Source organism: Lolium rigidum, chromosome 3 (assembly GCF_022539505.1).
Source record: "Lolium rigidum isolate FL_2022 chromosome 3, APGP_CSIRO_Lrig_0.1, whole genome shotgun sequence".
Classification (NCBI taxonomy): domain Eukaryota; kingdom Viridiplantae; phylum Streptophyta; class Magnoliopsida; order Poales; family Poaceae; genus Lolium; species Lolium rigidum.
In genome coordinates, this window is record NC_061510.1 from 371,582,176 (window position 1) to 371,588,078 (window position 5,903).

The following is a 5,903-nucleotide window of genomic DNA, read 5'->3' on the forward strand; positions in this document are numbered from 1 at the left end:
TGTCCGAAGATGACAAAAAAATTGGCTAATAAAGCATCATCATAAATGAGAGGAACATGAAAAATGATGGAATTGGTAAATGAATAGGTAAATACTATCTATCGTCGTCCGATGGACAGAAAAACATCGGACCTATCCGACGCCGTCCGATTCCAGTTCCATCACATGGCCCATACGCATGGAGGTTTCTCAGATTTTTATTTTGGGCCCGTTAACACCGCACGTTCCCACATCCACCGCCGAGATTTCTGCTCGGCACCTTCCAAATCGATCCCAAAATTCCCGCAACCCTCCTCAATTTTTGTCGCTTCAGTTTTTGAGCTATGAGACTCGCGCGACCTCGTCTTCCCTGCGTCGCCGACGACCACGCCTCCATAGCATTCTCCCCAGCGCCGCCGCCTCATGCTTACGAGAAGGATAAAGTGGCCCTCCTCGCCGTTCGAGCCAAGCACGCGTCCAAGCATGGCGATAGCGCCCGATGCGACCACGAGGGCCGGTGAACGTGCAGGCGGGGCTGGGTCAGATGCAGCCGCAGCAGCAGCCGGGCACGATGGGGCCGGCGGGTCGCAGCGCCATCCGGGTCGATCTCATGCTGCACCTGCTACTGCGGGACTTCACATCGCCGCCCCTCCCGCCCAACCTTTATCTAAACCATCGTCCATGTTGTCGTCAATGGAAAGCCTGGTGAGGCACCTCGACGAGCATGTCCTCCTGCAAGCACGCAGAATATTGGTTCCCTTTCCTTTGCGTTGGCTCACCTTGGCATCAGAGGTGCCGCGTCCTCAACTTACATAGGTTACTACAATTCATCTCCTCAACTGATCGCTAACATTGTATCCATGCATCTTGCAGCTTTTGCTCCATCCGTGCCAATCCGACAACTAGATCGTTCACAAAAGAAAGAAGCATGGCCACCATCTGTAAGGACCACGGCAACCATCTGAGTAAGTATGAGACCACCAATGAAGTATGGTCAAAATCAAAGCATGTGTCTGAAGAAGCACAACCACAATATGAAGGAAGCACGACTAGCGTTAGAAAGTAGCACGATCGACCACAATATGAAGGAAGCACGACTAGCGTTAGAAAGTAGCACGACCCTCATATGAAGGAAGCACGACTAGCATTATAAAGTAGCACGACCCTTATATGAAGAAAGCACGGCTACCGCCGCAAAGACGCATAACCCAATTGGACAGACACAAGACAATTACCGGAAGGAAGCATATAGTCACCCATTACCTAGTGGTGTAACTATTGTGCCTAGATGGCAAAACCGAAACAGAGATGCCACATTCTGTTGTATTGAAGCAAACACGGCACAAAGAGTATGTGATTCATCAAGGGTGGCTGCATGCATAGAAGCATGGTGTTGGTGCAGGAAGCAAGTAAACACTTCTCATTGCTGACCATTGTAAAATATGCAATTTTTATTTAATATATATATTTATATTTGTTCATGGAAGCAAATCTCCATTCAAGAGAAGCAAATATTTATTACATTAGAAGCACATCACAGTTCATCCGTTAGAGAAAATATTTATCCCATGGAAGCAAATCTCCATTCAATAGGAGGAAATTTTGGGATTTTAAAGCAAACTGGACCTGCATAGGAAACAAGCAGTGGAAGCATGATTGTTACTTCAAAGATACAATTTCATCTTTCATGTAGGTAGGAAGCAAAGATGCTTAGTACCTGGAACAACTGTAACTTCGGAGAATTCATCTGCTTGCCGCAACTTGTGTACAGTGGCGTACTAAAATAAATTGTGCATTTGGGATAGAATTTGTATTGATATAGGAATTTTAAAAATATAGTATGCAGAAAAGGCTATGCATCAGTGAGTAGAAGGAAGCATATTCGTAAAGCTTTTATACATTCTTGATGAAAGATTGGCATATAATAGTTGTGACTTGAGCGACTTAACGAAGCAAGATTATGTGACATTTTTCTTCAATACAAACAAAGGTTCGTGGTTGGAAGCAAATGGTTATATGAAATAGGAGTAGTTTATTTTGTTTCTTAAAAGTATGGATTCCCTCAAATTAAGTAGCAACAATAGTAGAACAAGATATGGGAGGAAAAGACACACGTCGTCTGGCTCCATGGCTTTCCATCAAGAGATAACTAAATTATTTATTTGCTGCCGAGAATGCATTTCTTGGAAGCACGTAGATGCATATATTTGGAAGCAATCCGTTGGATTGGATCTGCATGCGGGACGTGATACGAGTAGTTAATTCCATATACGCTGTTAGCGACGCTAATCAAAACTACCTAAATTAACGCGGATAGGTCTCCAGATCGTACGGAGGGTGTGCTTCCAATCCAACGGCCGCCGATTGGTCCGATCGGAAGCCAAATATCGGCATCCGACCCCTAGCGGTGCCCAAATGAATATCCTCATTGTCATGATCCAGTTCAATGGAACACATATTTATGTTCTGAACCAACTGAATACAAGAAGAAATAATAAAAGGTACTACTGCTATGCCTACTCCTTGCATCCTCTAGGATTCACGGAATCAAAATCCAATCTTCTCGAAGCGGGCTGCAGCTATGAAGTTTTATCAGTTTGGAGTAGAAGTTCTGTATATCCTCCTTGGATGAATATGCCAAGCATGTTTGAAGAATCCCCGTGAAAAGTATTGTTTGTGAAGTGTGGTATTGCAGCATCAAAACTCATGCTTGCCTCAAAAGGTCCCTGTTTCATAAAAAAAAAGTAGTGCAAACGTTTAAAATTTTAGTGGTGCAATCATATTATGTAAAATTATAAAAAAGACCTCTATAAGAAGATCTCGACTAATCTATCTTACAGTAAATTGTAATCATATTTAGTGGGCTTAACTACGAACTAATTCCCATGGCTCCACCATATTCAACAATTTCAGATTTGACACTACAAATATTGGTCTCCAACTCGTTAAAGTGTGCAAGTGTTATCTGAGATCAACCAGCCTACAGTGCTTCCGAAGAATAGGCTAATGATCCCAAGAACCATCAAGCCCAACGGAAAAGATTCTCTCTCGCATTGGAAACTCTGCGGGGCAGCAGCCGTCCTGCACCAGACCTCGACGCCACGACAAGACTGACGACCATGGAGGTTCTGCGAGCAAACTTCGCTCTTCCTCCTCAAGGATGGCGCCGCCTACAGCTTCGTCGCCGCGTTCCGGGGCTACCGCCGGCCCCACCACCTCTGCCTCGCCCAGTGCTTGACCGACTGGGCAGCGTGGCCCTCCAAAACCATCATGGCCACGCGTGGCAGCTACCGCCTGATTTACCGCCTCATCCTGCCCGACGCTCGACCAGCTGGGTCACACGGTGCTGCGCGTCGGCGGCGGCCGGAAGCCTACTTCATAGGGGTCATTCCAATCGCCCGAAGAGGAGGGCCTAAGGGGGCGTGTCGACGGCGGCCAGAAGCCTAGCTTGGAGGCGTGATTCCAATCGTCTCCGTCGCTGCTCAAGGGCGAACAAAGAGGAGGGCAAGAGGGACTACCGACTACGGGGTTCACATCGGCGGCGGCCGGAACCCTTAGGTCGGAGGGGATTTTTCTTTTGGTGTGGGTAAACTAGGAGAACCGTCGGGTAGTGGACTCTGGCAGGCTCAAATTTTCTATCTTCCTAAAATGCCCTCATGAGGGTACACTGGTGGCTTCTGAGGCAGCAGTACACGGATAGAGCTTCGGTGACTTGATGCTTTCAAGTCTCACCGTGACTTGGTGACAACATCCACCATCCATCTCTCATCCAACGTACCTGATTAACTTAGAATTTAAACTAAATATATAAAAATGTTTGGAAAATTTTGAAAAAATTCTAGTAAATCCTGCATGTTTTGATTTGTATTCTGGTGAAGTTTCATTTCATTTGACTCAAAGGTTTGTGCTTAAATAGGTATTTAGTTTACACTGGTGCTCGAAAACGTAAAATATATTTAATCACAAGTTAGTTATCCGAATGGGATGAAATTTTTCCAGGTTTCAAAACAAGGCATTTGCAATTTACTGCAAAATTTTCAATTTTTTTTGAATACTTTTAGTTTTTTAGTTTGAAGTGAGAGACAATCTGGAGTGTTGGATCTAAGATAAATGGTGGATGCTACCACCAAGTCACGGTGAGACTTGAAATCATGAAGTCACTGAAGCTCTGTCCGCAGTATACCTGGGCATGGGAAGCCCGGCCCGAACGGCCCGACCCGACCCGGCCCGAAAATCCCGGGCCGGGCCGGGCTTTTTCTCTCTATCGGGCCGGGCTCGGGCCAACATTCTTCAGCCCGTAACTAAATCGGGCCGGGCTCGGCCACCGAAAAAGCAAATTACCACTAGATCGGGCCGGGCCGTCGGGCCAGCCCGAAAAACCGGGCTTTCGGGCCGCGGGCCGGGCTCGGGCCGAAATTTGCCGAAAGTTGGTCGGGCCGGGCCGGGCTCGGGCCAAGGATTTCCCGTCGGGCTTTTTTCGGGCCAGCCCGAAGCCCGGCCCGGCCCGAGAAATGCCCAGGAAGAGTCCGCAGTACACGCCTATACTGCTCGTGAGTTGGGCAGTCCAAATCCAACAGTACGGTTTCATCCTCACCGTTCAATCCATCGATTGGAGGGCCTATAATCAACCCTGGGTACAGTAAAAGAGCTCGCAGCACAACACGGGAAACCTGAAAATAGCGAAGCCCTCCTTTCTTTTCAAATTTACAGATATCATCCCCATATATTGCTACCAGTGCCATCAGCTGCAGTGAATGAGAAGGTCAAGTGAGTAAACAAATAATCCTTGCAAGTAACATGACTCTAAATCAACATAGCCCCAACTCTTTTATGTAAATGTGACATCGAGATATTTTTTCAGCATATCGTTTCTTGGGACATTGAAATACTACTGCTCCCGACTTGACTGTATCTGGACCAGAACCAGGTTTTGAGAACATAACCATCATCTTTTTGGGAGAAAAATAGAAGACACAAAGTTCGGCAAAACCCCTCTTAGTCCAGAGTTCCAGACTTTATAACATAGGATATCTGATAAGAAAAATGCTACTAATAGGGGAATTTCATCGCGATCGGTGGGTTTGTAATGCTAGACGGACCTCGTCTTGCTGTCGCTCCTGGTTGGCTCGGACCTCATTGAAAGTATAGAGATGGTAAACCTACAGGGAGGATGAATAGGTTTCTACAGATTTTAATTCTTTCTTTGCAATATTAGGCTTTGCGAAATATAAAGGTGAGCCTAATGCAAACTAGGTGAAGCAACCTATATGAGGATACAACTAACTCGAGCACGAAGGCTCTCACGAGCGATTAAATCACAAGTAAGGAGTTCGGTTAGAGATAACCGATAGCACGCGGAGACGAGGATGTATTCCGGTGTTCCCTTGCTTTGCAACAAGGTACGTCACGTTTGGAGGAGTGGAGGTCCCACGAAGGATTCCCCGCGCCACGAAGGCTCACCCTATTCTCCGGAGCCTATCCCACGAAGGAATAGCTCACTCACTTGTGGTAGACTTTGAGGTAGCTTCCGGACTCCTCTTGCCCACCTAGGGTTTCCAAGGAACCCTAGGAAGCAAGCTTCTCAATGAATACAAGGGGGAATGAGATTTGGCTTGGTAGAACGGTAGATCGGGTCCTCCTCTAACGATTCCCCGGAGGGATTTGAGTTTGGGTGGAGGAGGAGGGAGATCTGAGGCTTTTGGTGTTTCTAACAATGGAGTAAGAGAGAGAGAGCTCAAGAACATCTTGTAGTGTAGTGCCTAACTGTTCAGAGGTAGGAGAAGACCTATTTATAGTGTTCTTCGAAATATGGCCGTTGGTCACTTGCCACCTCGACGATTTTCCTCGAGGAACCCGGTTTGACCGGGCCACGAGCCGGACGGCCGGTGGAGAGGCCGGTCGGACCGGACCGGTGACCGGACTCC